Below are 19,218 nucleotides of genomic sequence, written 5' to 3' on the forward strand. Positions count from 1 at the left end.
GGAGAGTGCTCCTACAACTAAAAATTGATTTACCATATACCTAGCCATCCCATTCCTGGGAATATATCCAAAGGAAGTGAAATCTGCACATGAGAAAGCAATCTGCAACCCTATGTTTATAGTAGCACAATCCACAATAGCTAAGACATGGAAACAATCCAGATGCCCATTGAAAGAGAAATGGATAAAGAGACTGTAGTACATCTATTCCATGGAATACCACTCAGTCAATAAAAACAATGAAATTCTATATTTGCAGCAAAAATGACCCTAACTGGAGACTATTATGCTTAGTAAAATAAGCTAAATCATAAAAGGGTTAATATCATATGGTCTTTCTGATATAAGGCAATATTCATGCAAAATACAAAGAAAATACATAGGTAAAGCTGTATTTAGGCATATTAATAAATGAACTGTATAATGGGAGTCTAGTATACCAAGAAATGAAGGCACATTGCAGTATGTATCTCTACTCCCATATACAAGGAGTACTCCCAGTGAAAAGGTAAAATATATCTTGACAATATGATACTAGACTTTCCACCATTGCCAATACCTAAAACACAATGCTACATTTAAATAGTAGAATGTTGGGCTTACGATTGTTGCTAAAGGACTATACTACTACAATAAGATGAGAACAAAATAGCAATGGGGAAAGAGGGGAAGGTGGAAAAGGATCTGGAGGGGAGAATCCCTATACCTGCAAAACCATATCATGGAAAATAATAGCAATAAAAACAAAAATAAAAATAAAAAATGTACTACAGGGCAGTGGTAATCAAACAGCCTATTACTGGCACAGCAACAGACCTAAACTCAGTGGAATAGAATACAAATCCTAAAAGTGAACTGATACATCTATAACCAATTAGTTTTTGACAGGCAAACCAAATCAACTCAGGAAGAAACAATCATTTCTTTGACAAATAGTACTGGTTAAATGAGATTTAAGCTTGCAGAAATCAGAAACAAGACCCCTACATTTCATCTTATACAAAAATCAACTCCTAATGGATTGAGGAGCTAAACCTGTGACCTAACACAATAAATTAGATCAAACCATCAGGCACATTCCATAAGACATGGGCACAAAGACTTCTTGAAGAAGACCCCAAAGGCACAAGCGTTTGAAGCCACATAAACAAACTGGATTACCTCAAGATATGAAGCTTCCATTCTACCATGGAAACAATCAATGAAATGAAGAGACAATCAACAGAATGGGGGGAAATATTCTCAAATTACACCACAGAGAGAGGACTAATATCAAGGACTTACAAAGAACTCCAGAAACTTAACAGCAGCAAAACAAACAACCTTGTTAAGAAACAGAGGAAGGACAAAAACACATTTTTCAAATGATGATATTCAAAGGGCCAATACACGCAGGAAAAAAAATTTGCAAGTTTCTCTAGCAATCAGGGAAATGCAAATACAAAACCTCAATTGGCTCCACCTAACTCTGGTGAGAATGACCTACATATGGAAATCAACACATGATTGCTGGCAAGGATGTGAGGGGAAAAGTATCTAATCCATTGTTGGTAAGAAGACAAACTTATGGAACCATTATGGAAACTAGTATGGAGATTCTTCAGACAACTGAAAATAGTATTACCATGTGGTCCAGCCATCCACTGCTGGAAATACATTGTTTAAAAAATTTGAAATCTGCATATGAGAGAAGCACCAGTAACCCCATGTTTATAGTAGCAAAATTCACATTAGCTAAGACATGGGAAAAAATAAATAAATAAACAAATGTCCACCGATAGATGACTAAATAATGAAAATGTGATACATTTACCCAATAGCATATTATCAGCCCCCAAAAATCATATCATTTGCAACAAAATCTACCCACCTGGAGAAACAGGATGGCAGAATAGGGTAAACACACATTTAAACAGATGGAGAATCATTACACAGGGTGAACCAGAGAAGCCATGATTCCAGCAAATAGGAGAGGACAGGTCAACTGCAGAGAGACACCTGGAGACCCGCGGACACTGGGAAGCAGCAGAAACAGCAGAGTGGCATTGCAGTGACCAGTCACCCCAATAGTGCTTGGTGATCAGCAATTGGAGCTCCAACGGTGGCCAGGTGGGAACAGAAGTTCACCAGGAGCTCAGGAGGTGAACACAGGCATTAAACTTCCACATCGCTAAATAACTTCATCCAACCACAAACAGAAGCAGAGTGGCAGAGCCCAAGCAGGTGACTTCAGGAACAGAAAAAGGTTCATGGCTCAGACCCCACAAGTACCACATCAGGCACCATTTTGTATACTGAGGAAAAGGCTGTGGAGCTAGAGGGACAACAGTGAGCTGTGCAGGCAGTGAGCTAGGAGTGAGTTCATTGCCAGTTCCGTGCATTGCACTGGTCCCACAGGGAAAACAGTCACAACTTAGCATCCTATAGGTTTCACCCAAGGTAAGTCTGGGTGAACCCCAGACCTAACAACCAGCAGGCCCAGACCCCCACCTGTGCCACATTGGGTGCCACTATGTGTACTGAGGAAAAGGTGGGAGGAATGGGAGGGGCTGGAGGAACAACAATGAGCTCCACATGCTCTAAGCTGGGCAAGAAACTACATTTGGCCCAACACATTGTACTGGTAGCACAGGGTGAACAGAACAGGCTTGGCATCATTACAGGTTCCACTCAAAATAGGTCTAGGTGGCCCCCAGACATAACATCCAGAAGGTTTCAACAAAACCAATACCACTGAAAATCCAATGATTTAGAACAGCTGATGTCTCCCTACTCCTGAGAATTGCTTAAACAGGGAGTGGAAGAAAGGTTGTACTGGCAATGATGTAGCCACAACACAGGATCAGACTGAATAGAAAGGGGTGAGCCAGGAGATGAGGCTATGGAGACCATGGTGGAAGCCTAGCACAAGAGCCCAACACTGAAACTCACTAGAGAAAATGGCACAAATGACTGCAAACAAAAAACTGGGTACCAAATGCAATAACTAAAATCTACCTATAGACCAGTGGGCAACAAGCTTGGAAACTGGCCCTAAGGAGAGGAATCTGCTAACCAGAATAGCAATGACCAAGAGCAAAAGAAGTGACAGAGGTACAATGAATGTTATTGATGCTTCCCACACTAAAGAGCAAAAGTTTTTGTCAACATCAGGGTGAAATGAGGAACACATCAAGGAAATGGGGAATAAAAAATTTTAAAACTTGTTATAAAGCTTCTTAATACCAACGAGAAGTACATACCAGAGTTCAAAGAATTTAAGGACTATGTAATACAGGAAATAGCAACACTGAAATAAAATCAAGCTGAATTATTAGAAGGCAAGGACACAATGGAACTAATTAAAAATTCAGTGGAAAGCCTCAATAATAGAATGAGTGAGGCAGATAAAAGAATCTCAGAAGTAGAAGACTTTTCCTTCAACAATGGGGCAAAAATCAAAAAGCCAGAAGAGGAATTGAGTTAAGCTAAGAAAAGTATTCAAGAATTAAGGGACACTATTAAAAGGCCAAATGTAAGAGTTAGGGGAGTTCCAGCAGGCACAGAAAGAGAAGTTGGGTTTAAAAATGTATTAAATGAAACAGTAAAGGAAAACTTCCCTAATTTGAAGAAAGAATTGGGAAACAAAATCTAGGAGAGGCACAGAACTCCCAATATGGTTGACCAAAAGCAATCTTTGCCACAACACATGATAGTCAAGCTCTCTTCAGTTGAACACAGGGAAAATATCCTAAATATGTTTGTGAAACATATTTAAGGGGAAAAAAAACAATTAACATATAGAGGAATGGCAATCAGACTCACAACTGACAGGCCACAAGAGAGTGAAGCAATGTATTCCAGATTCTGAAAGAAAGAAATTGTCAGCCCAAGTTTTCCTTTGTCTTTGAAAATGAAATAAAATTCTTCCACAGTAAAGAAAGGCCCAAAAAATTCACCTGTTGTAGAGCTGCTCTACAAACGATACTTGAAGATGTTCTATTGACAGGGAAAAAGAATAGCACCTACAAAACCCAAAGGCAAATGTGAAGAATGTTCCAATAAAACAGAAGACTAAATCAATGAACAACCCATTGCTAAAATGACAGGACCAAATTACGGCCTACTGATGTTAACCCTGAATGTAAATGGCTTAAGCTCATCAGTCATAGATTAGTAGACTGGACCAAAAAACAAAACCCATCTATCTGTTGCCTACAGGAGACACATCTCACCAACAAAGATATGTGTAAACTGAAAGTAACAGGATGGAAAAAGATATTCCAGGGCAATGGAAAAGAAAACCAAGCTGCTGTAGCCAATCTTAAATCAGATAGTATAGACTTTGACATGAAAAAACATTAATAGAAATGAGGAAAGACACCACGCAATGGTCAAAGGATCCATTCAGCAAGCAGAGATCACCTTACTAGTTCCTTTGGATGTTTTCTTTTTCATCTCTAGTTTTTTTAAAGATTTATTTATTTTTATTGGAAAGTCAGATATGCAGAGAGGAGGAGAGACAGAGAAGATATTCTGTCTGCTGATTCACTCCCCAAGTGGCCGCAACAGCCAGAGCTGAGCCAATCCAAAATCAGGAGCCAGGAGTCTATTCCAGGTCTCCGACGTGAGAGTCCCAAGGTCTTGGGCTGTCCTCAGCTGCTTTCTCAGGCCACGAGCAGGGAGCTATATGGAAAATGGAGCAGCTGGGACACAAATCAGTTCCCTTAAGGGATTCTGGAGCATGCAAGGTGAGGACTTCAGACACTAGGCAACCACGTCGGGTCCATCATCTCTAATTTTATTTGGTTCTTCTCTCTTGCTTTTCTTTGCTACTCTGGCTAAAAGTTTGTTTTGCTCATCTTCTTAAAAAGTGACTCTTCTTAAAAAGAGGCTCTCACTTGCTTCTTAAAAAGAGGCTCTCGGGCCCAGCAGCGTGGCCTAGCGGCTAAAGTCCTCACCTTGAACACCCCAGGATCCCATATGGGCTCCGGTTCTAATCCCGGCAGCTCCACTTCCCATCCAGCTCCCTGCTTGTGGCCTGGGAAAGCAGTCGAGAACAGCCCAGTGCATTGGGACACTGCACCCGCGTGGGAGACCTGGAAGAGGTTCCTGGTTCCCGGCTTCGGATCGGCACGCACCGACCCGTTGCGGCTCAGTTGGGGAGTGAATCATCGGACGGAAGATCTTCCTCTCTGTCTCTCCTCCTCTTTCTGTATATCTGACTTTGTGATAAAAATAAATCTTCAAAAAAAAATTTAAAAAATAAAAAGAGGCTCTCACTTCTTAAAAAGTGGCCTTACCTTGTATATCCAGCATTCCATATCTGCACCAGTTCTAATCCTGGCAGCCTGCTTCCCATCTAGCTCCCTGCTTGTGGCCTGGGAAAGCAGTCAAGGATGGCCCAAAGCCTTGGAACCCTGCAACCACATGGGAGACGTGGAAGAGTCTCCTGGCTCCTAGCTTCAGATTGGCTCAGCTCCAGCTGTTGTGGCCACTTGGGGCTTGAATCAGTGGACAGAGATGTTCCTCACTGTCTCTTCTTTCCTCTGTATATCTGACTTTCCAATAAAAAAATAAACAAATCTTTAAAAATAGCTCTTTCCTGCTGTAATTTGTAGTTTTTTAGTTTCAATTCTATTTATTTTTGTTGTGATTTTTGTCGTTTCTTGGTTCCTACCCATTTTTCTCTTTGAATAAGATCATTTATTTGAGATATTTCAATTTTGTGTAAGCACCTAATGTTATAAATGTCCTTTCAATATTGTTTTTCTACATCTCATGAGTTTTGATATCTTTGTTTTTATTTTCATTTCTTCAAAAGCTTTTTTTTCGTTATTAATTTCCTCAGTGACACATGGGTCATACAGTAGCATCATTTTCTTCAAGAAGGCTTTTGATTTTCTTTTTATTGCTTCAGCAACACATTGACCATTGAGTAGCATGTTATTTAACCTCATGTCGCTGTTAATTTTCTATTTTTCTTCCAATTGTTGATTTTGGTTTATGGCTTTTCATTTAAGGGCATATATTAACTGTGTAATGGAAACTATCATATTTTAAAATGAAGATACAGAGTAGTATGCATCTCTACTTTAATATCAAAGTTGGCCTCCTACTGAAATTGTTAAATATATCTTGACAATAGAATGCTGGGCCCTCTGCCATTGTCCATATCTACAATGTCAGCATGGACTTATAAGTATTCATGAAGAACTATAGTATTGTAACAACATAGGGAAAATCAGTAGGGAAAATTAGGGAGGGAAAATCCCAGAGCCTATGGAATGATATAAAATAAAAGCAAATTTAAAAAAAAAAAAAAAAGACCCAGCTGGAAGCCATTATGCTTAGCAAAATAAGCCAATCCACAAAAGGCATATATCATATGTTCTCTCTGATATGTGAGAACTAACATGCAGAGAACACACACACACAGAAAACTCTAAACTCTACACAGGTAATCAGCATACTGGGAAATAATGGATGTAAATTCTATGTGTCTTTACTCCCAGGTTATAGCACTATTCCCACTATTATTTTCAATTATACTTTTACATTAATATTTTCTTTTTCCTCACTTGTCATGTCATGATACATCTATATATCAGAAAGTTAAGCCTGCAACTGTGACACTTTACCATTGTAATAACTGGGGGGGTGGAATAATAGGGTGGGAGGAAGGGCCATGGAGGGACAGAGAGATGGGGAGGGAAGATCCTCTATGTATGTAAATCTCTATCATGGGGGAAAAAAAACAAGTAAATCTTTATTTTTGAAAAGAGAGAGAGAGAAGCAGGTTAAGCCACAGAGAGAAGCAAACAAGAAGTGACCCTTTATGAGCCATGTATGTCTCTGTCTTATTCTTGGCAATAAATGCAACCCCCTTCACTAGGGTAATTTGGGCTTGCTTCCTTTCATTGCTATCCCAAGGGTTCAGGCCAACACAATATGTGCTGAATTCATCCAATTCCCTGTCTCCACATTCTTTCAGCCATCCACACATCTATTACTTGTACTGCTGCTGGTGTTGTGCAACTTGCCTCTGACAGTATTTGTCTGCCACCAACACGTAACTCTTTCCCCCAAAATACCGTATTCCTTAATGTCATAGGCTCTCTGTGACACACATGATAGGAACTCTGGCTCTGTGCTGGGATAAACAGAATGCCGTCATAAACTGCAGCAGTCCTAGGAAAGATCTTTGGGAATCATTTGGAAAGGCCTGCCAAGTCAGAAAGGGCTAGTGGTTTAGGGGTTAGTATTATGGCTCAGTAAGCTGAGCTGCTGTTTGCAATACAGGTGTCCCATGTTGTTGGACTGCCAGCTTGATTCTTGGCTGCTCCATTTTTAATTCAGCTTGCTGTTAATGTGCCGAGGTAGACAAAGGAGGATGGCTCAAGTACTTGGGTTTCTGCCACTCATGTGACACACCCTGATCGAACACTGGACTCCTGACTTTGGTCTGGCCCACGTCTGGCCATTACAGCCACTGGGAGAAACAGTAGGGGTTAAAGAGTTCTCTCTCTCTCTGCCTCTCTCTGTCTACCTTTCAAATAAATAAATATTTAAAAGAAGTGGATAGTGACTATTTTTCTTTCCACAATGACTTTCCCCTGGAAGAAGCAGGAAAATGGTCATGTAAATGCACACTGCAATTCTTCCAGAATAATCACAAGTTGGCATAGTGTCAGAACTGTTCATGAATAAATATGTGTGTACAAATGCACCCAGCCTTATCTTATTATAAGTGAGCATTCATGCTCAGAATTCCTGAATGTAACTGTAATTAATTGCCTCCAAAGACACCAAAACATATCATATACTTTAAATTTTATGTGAATTTTAGCTATAGATACTAAATCCTTACAGAATATGTATTCCCTTTGAGTCGGCAAGTCTGCTTCTAGCAACTTACCCTAAGAAAAAAAAGTTAGAAAGACATCTCTGTACTTGAGTTTCCATTACAATGTTATTTTAAAAACTAGAAAAAGTTGAAAAATGCCAGATTATCCATTCATGAGGAACTGATGAGAGAAATTGATGGCTTATTCATTCCATTTTTAAAAACCATATTACAGATAAGGTTGTTCACACTATTAAGTGGATATAGTAGTTAGGCATATGGTATATGCCTATATATATGTAGAGAGAGAGGAAGAATGATGTCATGTTGTGTATGTATTAAATGTCCATAAACACATACATATGTGCACTTACAAAGGCTTAAACAATATAAATCAAAATCTCAACTGTGTATCTGACTTGTAGCATTATATGTAAGTTTTACGTTCACCTTTTTGCTTACAATTGTTTTTGGAAATCCTCCATCGTGAACATATAAGGGTGTTCTTTTAAAAGCTCATGGAACAGGTGTATTATGCTTTTATTTCATTTTTCATGACCTTTCTGAAGTACCCTCATATTTTGTTTTTGTGTAACTAGGTGGAAACAACAGGAAAGTAGTGTTGGAAATCAGTAAGCTCAGATTCATCATGGTGCAGAGAGGAAAACTGCCCTAGAGACATTATGTAGCTTGCTTAACGTCCTTACCATTGGCAAATGACAAAACATGCACCCAGGACCAGGGCAGAATTCTTCCCAAGAAACCATTGAACTAGAATCATGGACATTGCACTTAAAAATCCCTGCTGATCTTGTTAGAAAGGACCATTCTAAAATATGCACGCTCATGCAGGGGTATGGCAGCAAACAGAAGCATGCCCTTGGATTTCATCTTTTGCATTGATGTTGGTGCTTTTAAAAAACAGTATGGACATCACCTTCTGGCACTGTGTCATAGAACTGGGTTTATTATAGAACTGGGACCAACTTCTTCAGTTTGAAACAGTTACCAGGCATAGCAAAGGTTTAAAATTCATCAAGTCATATTTTGCAGCTTCTCTGGTTCTCAATTCTTCCACAGATTAATTTGTTACCTGTCCAGTTTTAACAAACGGAAAGATGTGGGTTCATTTATAATAATTGGCTATATGCTTCCACTAACTTACAAAAATTTGATGATTTTTTGGGAATCATAACAGACCATGACCTATAAATTCAATTTCCAATGGTAAAAATCCCCTGACCAAAGTGGATGTTGATGACGAACTAATGTGTTCTCTAACAATCTGTTTTGAGCACTGAATTGACCTGTAAGTGTTCCAGATACCGCCTGACGAAAATGGGTTTTATTATTTTCCATTAGCAGCTGCTACAGCAAAATGAATGACCAGTGCACCAGGGAAATAAGTGTTTCCCCTTTCTCTGGAGCCTCTGCTGCAAATGTAGAGGAAGCAATCCTCTTCCCGTTCCCCTCCTCCCTCCCTCAGCCTCACTGACACTACAGCAGCACAGCTTAGCAAATCCTGCCTGACATCAGGGAATCGAATTACAGCATGGCTGCATTTAGTTAAAGCACTTACACAACTCCTACTATGTGCTTGTTATTGCAATGTGGAGATAGCACTGGAGAGGTAAATTATTTTTAAAAAGGGGATGTGGGGTTCTTAGCCTTACCAGTAAGCTTTCCATTTGGTTCTTTTCATTAAAGTAGCATTAATGTTTTCCTGCACCATTGCACTGGTCTGCTCACTCCCGGATTGTCTCTCACATCTATAAACATCATTCCATGCTGTTTAATTTTGCACATGCTAACCACAAAGCCTCTCATAGTCTTTGCACTCTTGGGCAATGGCATCGTGTAGAATCACTCACTTTTTGACAAATACATACACATATGTGACGTAAACAACCTCTCGCAGAAATCATTTCTCCCAGGATACATTGTTTCCTTCCAGACAGATGAAGAAAAATTCTCTTAAGTTTTAGTACAAAACTAACAACAAGCAAAAGCCACCCAACAAGCTCCCCAGGTTTTTTCCCCTCTGAAGCAGTCAGAGGGTAACAGCAGGGCTCACTCACCTCTTGTTTCCCATCTTGCAGAGGTCACCACCCTTCGTTGCCTCAAAATCTTGACAATCATTCTTCCATCTATTTGATCCATCTTTTCAGTGGTTCCAGGGTAAACCCAATTCCTTCTTGACCAGCAGCAGCAGTGTTGTAGAAGTTAAAATTTAAAGATCCCTTTCAGCTGTTACAGAGCCAGTTGTACCCATCTGATGACTGGGAGAATCAGGTGCCAGACACAAGGAGCACAACTTGCACGGGGTCAAGACAAGTTCTAATCCTACCTAGGGATTCCACAGGTAAATTTTGTATTGCATTTTTTTCTCCAAAACGTATTTCGTGCCTAATATTTAAAAACTTTTGGAGATGTATCTGAAATAATCTTCTGGAACACTCAAGTCTCTGAGATTGATTTGCATGGTGTGAGGATTTAAAGATCCCTTCCCTCAATTATGATGAACATTTGCATATCAGCTAGTTTTCCCAAATCACTCTTCCAAGCACATATGTATAGAGGAGGCTAACGCATCTGTAATAATACTATTTTCAACAACACAGAACTTAGAAAGTAGTCTGTGTATGGAGCCTACAGCATGAAGGGAAACTCCTCTTATTCCTTTCCTAATTCCATTACTTCCTTTTTATAGTTTCACTTCAGGCTCCTTTCTTGTCCAAAAGGTCTGATACCCCGCTGTTTCCTCCAAGCACTCCATGTTTCATGCAGCAAGGCAGCCTCTCTGCTCCTGTGCTGTGTCTCTGTACTTGCCTTACACTGGGCCAACTCTACAGACAGAAGAGGATTCAGAATGATTGGTCAAGAGGAGAAACACAGTAGATCGTGTTGCTTTTTTTTTAAAGATTTATTTTTATTACAAAGTCAGATATACAGAGAGGAGGAGAGACAGAGAGGAAGATGCTCTGTCTGATGATTCACTCCCCAACTGAGCCGCAACGGGCCGGTGCTGCGCCGATCCGAAGCCGGGAACCAGGAACCTCTTCCGGGTCTCCCACGCGGGTGCAGGGTCCCAAGGCTTTGGGCTGTCCTCGACTGCTTTCCCAGGCCACAAGCAGGGAGCTGGATGGGAAATGGAGCTGCTGGGATTAGAACCGGGACCCTATGGGATCCTGGGGTGTTCATAGGCGAGGACTTTAGCCACTAGGCCACGCTGCCTGGCCTCATTGTGTTGCTTTTCTACTTCTGCACCCAACTTGGGAGAGGGCCAATGATAGAAAGATTGAAGTCTTTTTTTAAGCATAGAAACAGAAAAAGATCGGCCACCTTTATGTTAGAACGAGGAATTGATGAAGAAGTTTGAGTTGAGGAAAAAATGGCAGATACAAGTCTACCTTTCGCTTTATAAAAATAGATAAGAACTATATCTGGTAAATAATGGTGAATCCCCCAGTTAGTCATCTACTTAATTTGGTGTCAGCCACAGAATGGCCTCAGAACTGGTGACACACATGTGAACTGGGGAAATTCTTAGAATTAAATCACACTGAATTACATCGTTATGGAAACTGTGCCCTTTTAACTCTCTTAATCCTCCAACTACATTGAGAAGAGAGTGTAGTTATTGCTCCTTGTCTCAACTTCTGCAACACTTGCTAAATACTCTTATCTAGGAAAAGGAGGCTCAGAGCATTAGGCAGAAACCACATGCAGCTGGAATTTGACATTATTTATATTCTTTGTATTTACTTTTAGGATTATCTTCCATTATGGCAAGTGATATTATTTTTCCAATCCCTTATATGATCTGTGAAATAAAGACCTTTTTATATTCCCATTTTAAAATGCATTAAGTTAGAGAAACTATCCTGAAATATCCATATACAATATAACTTCAAACAATTAATGACACAAATTGGGCTCCCTAGAGGCAGAACAGCAAGTAAATCAAGGGTCCACACGTGTGAAGGAAAACAAAGGGAAGAAGATGGCTGTAGTGTGAACCTGACAAGTTTGCCAGGATCTGGGAGACACTGAGGCAAGCACTGCCCTCACACCACCCTCCAGCAGGCCAGGTGGCCGGCTTGGCACTGACGCCTCCGCCAGTCACCAGAAGCTGGCTCTCCTGGAAGGAGGGAACATCGAGGCAGCGACTTTGCAGCTGACACAGACCTTGAAGGAGCTGACCCCACCCACTGCGGCTGAGCCGGGGTGGTTCTTCAGAAGGCTGTTGACAGTCCCTTTCTAACTCTCCCACATCTATCAATGAAAATCATGTGTTTCAAAAAAATTTTTTGAGGTTGACATTGTGGCACAGAATGTTAAACCACCACCTCTTATGCTGGCATCCCTTATGAATGCCAAGTGGAAGTTCAAGTCCCAGCTTCTCCACACCCACTGTAGTTCCTTGCTAATACACCTAGGAATGCAGCAGAAGTTACCAAGTACTCGACGCTCTCCCCACCAATAAATCTTTCCCCCCTCTCTTCCACTCTTTCAAGTAAATCTAAATAAAAACAAAATATTCTTTGAGTCTTGTGTTGCTCATGCACAACTGGGTCTGGCCTGGACCAGTAGCTTTCAATTCGTATTTCAGCCAATGTGCACTTTGTATCCTCCTCAAAGCTTGGCTCATGACTTCTGTTTTAAACACACTTTTTAACCTTTCAAAACTGTAATATATGACAAATACAATATTTTATTCCAATTTTTAGCATATCCACTCCTATATAGCCAGTCCACTCCTATAGCTTCCCCACTAATTTATAAAATAAGTTAGTACTCTTAAAAATGCAACTTTCAACCATTTTGGCAAGTTTCAAACCCAATCTAAAACATTTGCCTCTTAAAGATCTCATCTACTGAAAGTGCCATGGTATACACTTTTGAGGGATTTGGTCCCCAAATCTTAGATGACGAGGTACAAATGCCAAGAAAAGCAAATGACAGGAAGAGAGAGTCAGTGGGGTGATTGCAACTCCTTTTGAGCTTCAGAGAAGGAGTACCAGAGGAAGTTGAAACTGAAATAAAAAGCTGACAATTTAGCTGACAATTTAGCCCAAGGTGGCAGTGCTATGGCACAACATCCTGCCTCCATAGCTAGTTCGCATCCCACCTGCTCCAGTTCCATTTCAGCTTCCTGTTAACAGAGCTGAGAAGGCACTGAGGATAACCCAAGTCCTTGGCTTGGTGTTCCTGCCTCCGGGCTTCAGGATGGCTCAGACCTGGTGGCGGTGGCCATTTGGGAAGTGGACCACTTGGTGGGAGCTCTTTTGCTCCCCTTCCACTATTTCACCTTTTAACAAAAAAAGATTTTTTAATGATTTTAGTCCAATTCCTTTGGCAGCTAAAGTCAATATAGCACACTGTCTCCAGAGCCCTCCATGCCTACTGTGCTCTGTACCATTTCAGATGGCTTCAACCTCTAGACTCTCTGAAGGTTGATGAATGGCAACTGCATGAATGGCACAGTCCAAGTAGCCTGATGTTGATGCTCTGGGGAATTCTAAAGTTTTTTTTTTTTATCTCTGAGCTCTCAGTGGTAGTAGTGTTACTTTCTTGATGGCCTTGATGTGAGCGTTCAGAAATGAACCTGCAAGTGTGTAATATTCCTGTTTCTAACCAACTGGTACTCATTTGGCGGAACTCCTTCCTTTTGCTAAATATTTATCATATTTCTTGAATAATAACATAATGTCAGGTCTTCCAGGATTTTCTGAGTTAGGAATGAAGGTCTAAGAACTGGGAGAGAGGGGAACATGTTTCACTGGAAAGCCATTGCTAAGACCATACAATTGGGCTGGTTTGACCAGATGTGCACTGCTACCCAGCTGTGCAGTTTGCTGAGACTTTCAAGGCAAACATCACAGCGTGCTTAGGAAGGAGAAGGAGGAGATGGGAAGATGGGGAAGGAAATACAGAGGAGAGAGGGAGAAAGAGAGGAATGACAGAGCAGAGAAAGAAGGGGGAAGCGGGAGGTGAGGAGGGAGGAAGGGAGCCAGTGGAAAAGAAAAGATGCATTCCTTTTTAAGGTTTCAGAGCAAAAGGGAAAATCCCTAGGATCACAGCCAATTGTCATGGGAGAGATTTGTCTTCCTGATCTATTTTTGGCAGGCAGTTCAACTTCATGCATCATTGTTTTACTTATGGCATGTACAGTAGCCAGAGAGAAACCCATAATATCTTTTCTGTCTGGTGGGAATCTTAGGTTCCTATGCACAGTGACAAATGGGCCGATCACAACATTTTTTCTTTTGCAGGCATCCTGGTGCCTTAAATATCCCGGAAGCTGCAGAACACATTGAAAAGAAACAGGACTTGCAACATACCAAATGCAGCAGCCGCAAAACCAGTCACCTCGGGCATCGCACAGCACGGACATCACCATAGGGAGACTGTCACCAGGCCCAGGGCCATGGGGTGTGAGGGATGGGGAAGAGCAAGAACACACAAGCCAGACAAACCCCCTACTTACAGAAATTCTGCCTTCTCCTTAAGATAAAAGCAGTAGTCAAAGATTTCAGCGAGAGCAGAATATTAGATTGAATCATGGGGTAAAGAATCAGCAATCACCTAAGTCAGATTCTAACCTCTTTCTCTTTCCTGTTCCTTGTAACCTTCTGGAGAAGACCGTGTGTGGTGGTGGCAGCTTTTGAATCACACCAGCTCACTGTTCCAGTTGTTTTTATCCTTTAGTGGAGACTTTTTGAAAATGTGAACCCGTCACAGGAAAATATCTGCGACATTAGAAACTGACTCACGTTTCCTAGTTTTTCATGAAACAATGACATTTCTTCCCTTTGATGCTCCCATCTAACTCCACAGGAAATTTTACTACCACACTGCTTTCATCTCTTTCCTGGTTTGAAGATAAATGATCCTTGGTCTCCTCCAGACCTGCATAAATCACAAAGCAATCTACTAAGAGATGCCTGTGGCAAGCAGCTCCAACTAGAACCAAAAGGGCAGTCAGAAATATCCTCTCAACTTGCACAAGGAGGAACTGAGGCACCGCTGTCCTGCACATGCAGAACACAACACACTACAGTTGTTGAAAACCAATTAGTTCACCTTGCATGTGAAGCCCCCAGTAATGTAGAATTGTCTGCCTCTGTGGATGGAGATTGTGACTTGAGGAAAACAAATCCTTACAAGGAGTACATTGAGGACAAAAAAAAAAAAAAAATGCATATTCTTGTGGTTTTTCTAAATCACTGTTTATTTTGTTTATTACACAGCTAGCATGAGTAGGATGCCAAGTGCAAGAGCAAAAATTACCACCCAGAATCGCGTTGTCCAATGAGCACTCCCTCTTGTCGACGAGCATGCGTCATTTTTTCCAAGGATGCAATGGAACAGAGTCATAATTTCCAACGTTGTCTTTTCTTACTTTTCTTTAAAAAAATGCCTTTTTGTTCACAAGACCTTCGTATTTGACATTTTTGAGTTTGTATTGATTTATTTTTATTTTATTTAAAAGATAGGGAAAGGGAAAGACACCCAGAGAGAGAGAGAATCTGCTATACACTTGTCCACTGCGTAAGTGCTCACAGTAGCAGGAGCCAGAGGCCCCACAATGCCATTGGGGTTTCCGCATGGGTGGCAGGGACCTGCGTACTGGACTTGCCACTTGCTTCCTTCCCACACCTTAGCAAGACAGTGAGGATCTGAGGCTCAAACCTAGGCACCTGCATGTACTGCTAGGCCATTCCAAATGGCGTCTTCACTCTTCACCCAAACGCCCATCTCCACATCTTTAAGCAGTGAAATTCATTATGTGATGTATCAACTCTTATTTAACTTATAGAATCTTCAACCAAGCAATTTTATGAGACCACATAAAGACCCAGGCTCTAAGCCCAAACTCAATCCAAGTTGAGTTCTGTTGTTACCTATTCAAGCACCTGAGAGAGGTTACTTCTTGGTCTTTATTCCTCCAATTTTATCTGCATATAAAAATGTAAATAATGCCCATAGCTCTTTAAAGTGTTTTTGTGAGAACAAAATGAGATCATACAAGAAAAATCCCTCATGTCCCACCCACCTGACTCAACAGCCACTCAATATGTTTGTTTCTATCATCGACCAAAAAAAATTCATTTTTCAGCTGGTGCCATTATGCAAAGATAGAGGAAAAATCCTTCGGCTTTTCAGAGGAATAAGACACAAGGCACAGTTTTGTCCATTGTTGCATAACTTTCCCACCCATATCTTGCCTTCGGAGATGCTGAGTTGAGAGCAAACGACCTTCCATGGCAGGCAATGGAGAAGATTCCAGAGCTTGATCTTGCAGAACAGTAATGGGGTCTGCCATTAGCCCTATCACCCTGTGCCACAGGATTGAGACGAAGCCCAGGCATGAGGTAAGCCCAGCTTTCATGTGACTAGAGAAACCGAAGTGACCTATTGTCATGCACAGGCCTTCTCCATGACCTCCCGGCTCACTGGCCTTTGTTCATTGCTTCCTTCTGCTGAAAGTCTGGCCCTGTTTGCATCATCCTGTGGAGCGCTGCTGGAATGCATCCTATGAACTCAGCTTCCCAGCCCAGGTGAGCTCACCTTTTCTGGAAATCCCTATGATTTCTTTCCACACGCCTTCAGCTATGCATACAGCAAGGAGATCAGCAGAGCCAAAATGAAAGATGCCATGTGAAGCAGTAATACGTAAACTTTGCTCAGACAACACCACATTCATATCTAGACTGTCATTTTCTTGTACTTCAAAAATGGAACAAGGGACTCTCAGGTGCTTTTTTTTTATCTATATGTATTTAATGATTCACTCATTTCCTCGACACTAGAACAATCCAGATTTTCCTAGCAAATAGTTTCAAAGTACACACTGTTTCAACAGTAAATGTTCAGTGCTACATACTCAAAGAATACGGGCTTAGGGCTGGCACTGTGGAGTAGCTGGTAAAGCCACTGCCTACAGTTTTGGCATTCAGTACGGGCATCCCACGTCCCAGCTGCTCTGCTTCCAACCCAGCACCCTGCAAATGTACCTGGGAAAGCAGCGGAGAAGGGTCCCAGCTCATGGGCCCCTGTGACCCGTGTAGGAGATGTGAATGAAGCTCCTGGCTTCTGGCTTCATCTTGGCACAGCTGTGGCTGTTGAGACATTTGGGAAGTGAAGCAGCAGACAGAAACTTCTCTCTCCCTCCCTCTCTCTCTCTCTCTCAGTCAACCCCCTCTCTGCCTTTCAAATCAATAAATATTTTTAAATAAATAATAAATAGCAGAAACTGGCCTCAGGAAGAAAATAAACATATCTAGAAACTATATTAAAATATCAATTGGCATCTTCATTACAAACTGCAATTGCAATCAACAAACCTACCTCCACAGTTAAATCAATAAATGTCTCAATAAAGTTGTCCCCTTGGTAATCTTCACACAAACATGAAAAATGAAATGACCTCTACCCACTTGCTACACTTTACTCTTATCTGCAACTTTGGTTTTTGTTGTTGTTGTTTGTTTTTTGCCATCAGTGTGTTAAAATCACATGTTTCAGGCTCTGTCTTTTTTTGACAGATTTCAATCTATGTGAACATATATTTTTTTTAGAATTTTAAAGAAATATAGCTGGCTTTGAAAGTTTCCAATATCCTGCATCTACTAACTCAAGTTGGCTTAGTTCAATGTTGACAAGCAGGGAAAAAAATTGTGCATTAACCCAGCTGCACAATGAAAATGGAAGCTTTGAAATGGCAGGAACAACTCGTTTCTCTTGAAGAGGCTAAATGTTACCAAAGCACACAGTTCCTCAAGCCACATCAAATTGCCACAAGTTTCAATTAGTGTTTGTTGACTGAATAAGGTGTGTGCTGGAGAGGCGGATTTTGAAGCAGCATTAAGATCTCACTTGGGTCAGCGGTCTTGTGTACCAGCCAGAGTGCCTGGGCTGGAGTCTTCCAACTCCAGCTTTCCACAGACACACACACTGGAAGGTACTGGGATCTCTGGCCCTCCGTTCTGAGGCGCTAGCTTCAGCCTGGCCCAGCTCCAGCTATTGCAGGCATTTGGAAAGTGAATCAGCATTTAGAAAAACTCCCATTCTTTCTCTCCCATCAACTCAAATAAAAATAAATCTTTAAGATGCTGACTGAGTTTATTTTTGTTCTTTACAAGAACATTAGATTTGAGGAAAATCGTTTCTTTCGCGGGCTCTTAGAAATACGAATTCCACCTGTCGCCCCTCCCCCCAATCCCACCCCGACTCCACTTGTTCCAAGTCTGCTCTACCACACAGGGTTACCTACCTGTTACCACCCCCAGTGCATAGCCCAGGGACAGAAGCTCTGCCTGCATGTCAGAAGTAAAATCACTATATATGTACCTTACAATCCAACACAAGTTGTTGCTAGAAGAAGCGAACAGCTTGCCCTGACTCAGGGAACTTACACTCCGCACTGTCGATTTTCTTGTGCTCCTGTAAGTGTTGTCCAAGTGATGAGCTCAGTGAAGGAGGAAAGTGGGGAACAGCTACCAACAGTCTTGGGCTCTCTGCCAAGCTCTTCATCCTCTCACAGAGCTGCGGCAGGCCAGAGCAGGTCCTCAGTTTCCAAATCTTTGGCGAAAGCAGCAACCCAATGCAGCTAGGATTTACTGACCTCTGGCTTTGGCCCAAGTCAAGCATGCTCAGCCACTGCAGCAACCTGGTAAAGCGGATGTGGAAACTGTAGCAAAGACGAGCTAAATTGTTGGAGGTTAAATAACTTTAGAAAGTAGGGGCTGGGCAATGGGTATAGTAGGTAACATGCTTCTTAGGAGACTCTGATATAGGAGTGCCTGGGTCCCAGCTCTTCACTCCAGCTAATCTGTGCTCTGGAAGGTCGCAGGTGAGGGCCCAAACACTAGGTTCGCTGCCATCCGCGTGGGGACTCTGCTGGATTAAATTCCCCACTCCTGGGGTTGGCCTCACCCAGCCTCAGTTTTGCAAACATTGGGGGAGTGGGCTGGTAGCTGACAATGTCTGTTGGCTTGCCTGTCTTGCTTCTCCTTCCTCTCCCCTCCCCCCACAATCTTTTTCTCCCAGCCTTTTTCTCTGCCTTTTATTTAAATACGTCAAAACTAATAATTAAGTAAATAATTTCTAAAGTGCCAAAGTAAGAGAACGTAGGATGGACTCCAATCTCTCCAACCTCTGATCACCTACCTTGGCAGGACTTGCCGCCATGCCCGCCTCCACCCCTCAAAGCTTACTCTCAGAAAACTGGAAGAAAAAGCTTCACATCAGATTGTAAACCTTAGCTACAGCCATCAACAACCTCACTTCCGCTAGTACTATCGCACCAAGCTACATAACATGAATTGTTGTTGCCCAGAATTGCATTAAGATATATTGACTAAATATAAAATCAGCCCATTAACTTT

The sequence above is a fragment of the Ochotona princeps genome, chromosome 3, assembly GCF_030435755.1.
Source record: "Ochotona princeps isolate mOchPri1 chromosome 3, mOchPri1.hap1, whole genome shotgun sequence".
Classification (NCBI taxonomy): Eukaryota; Metazoa; Chordata; class Mammalia; order Lagomorpha; family Ochotonidae; genus Ochotona; species Ochotona princeps.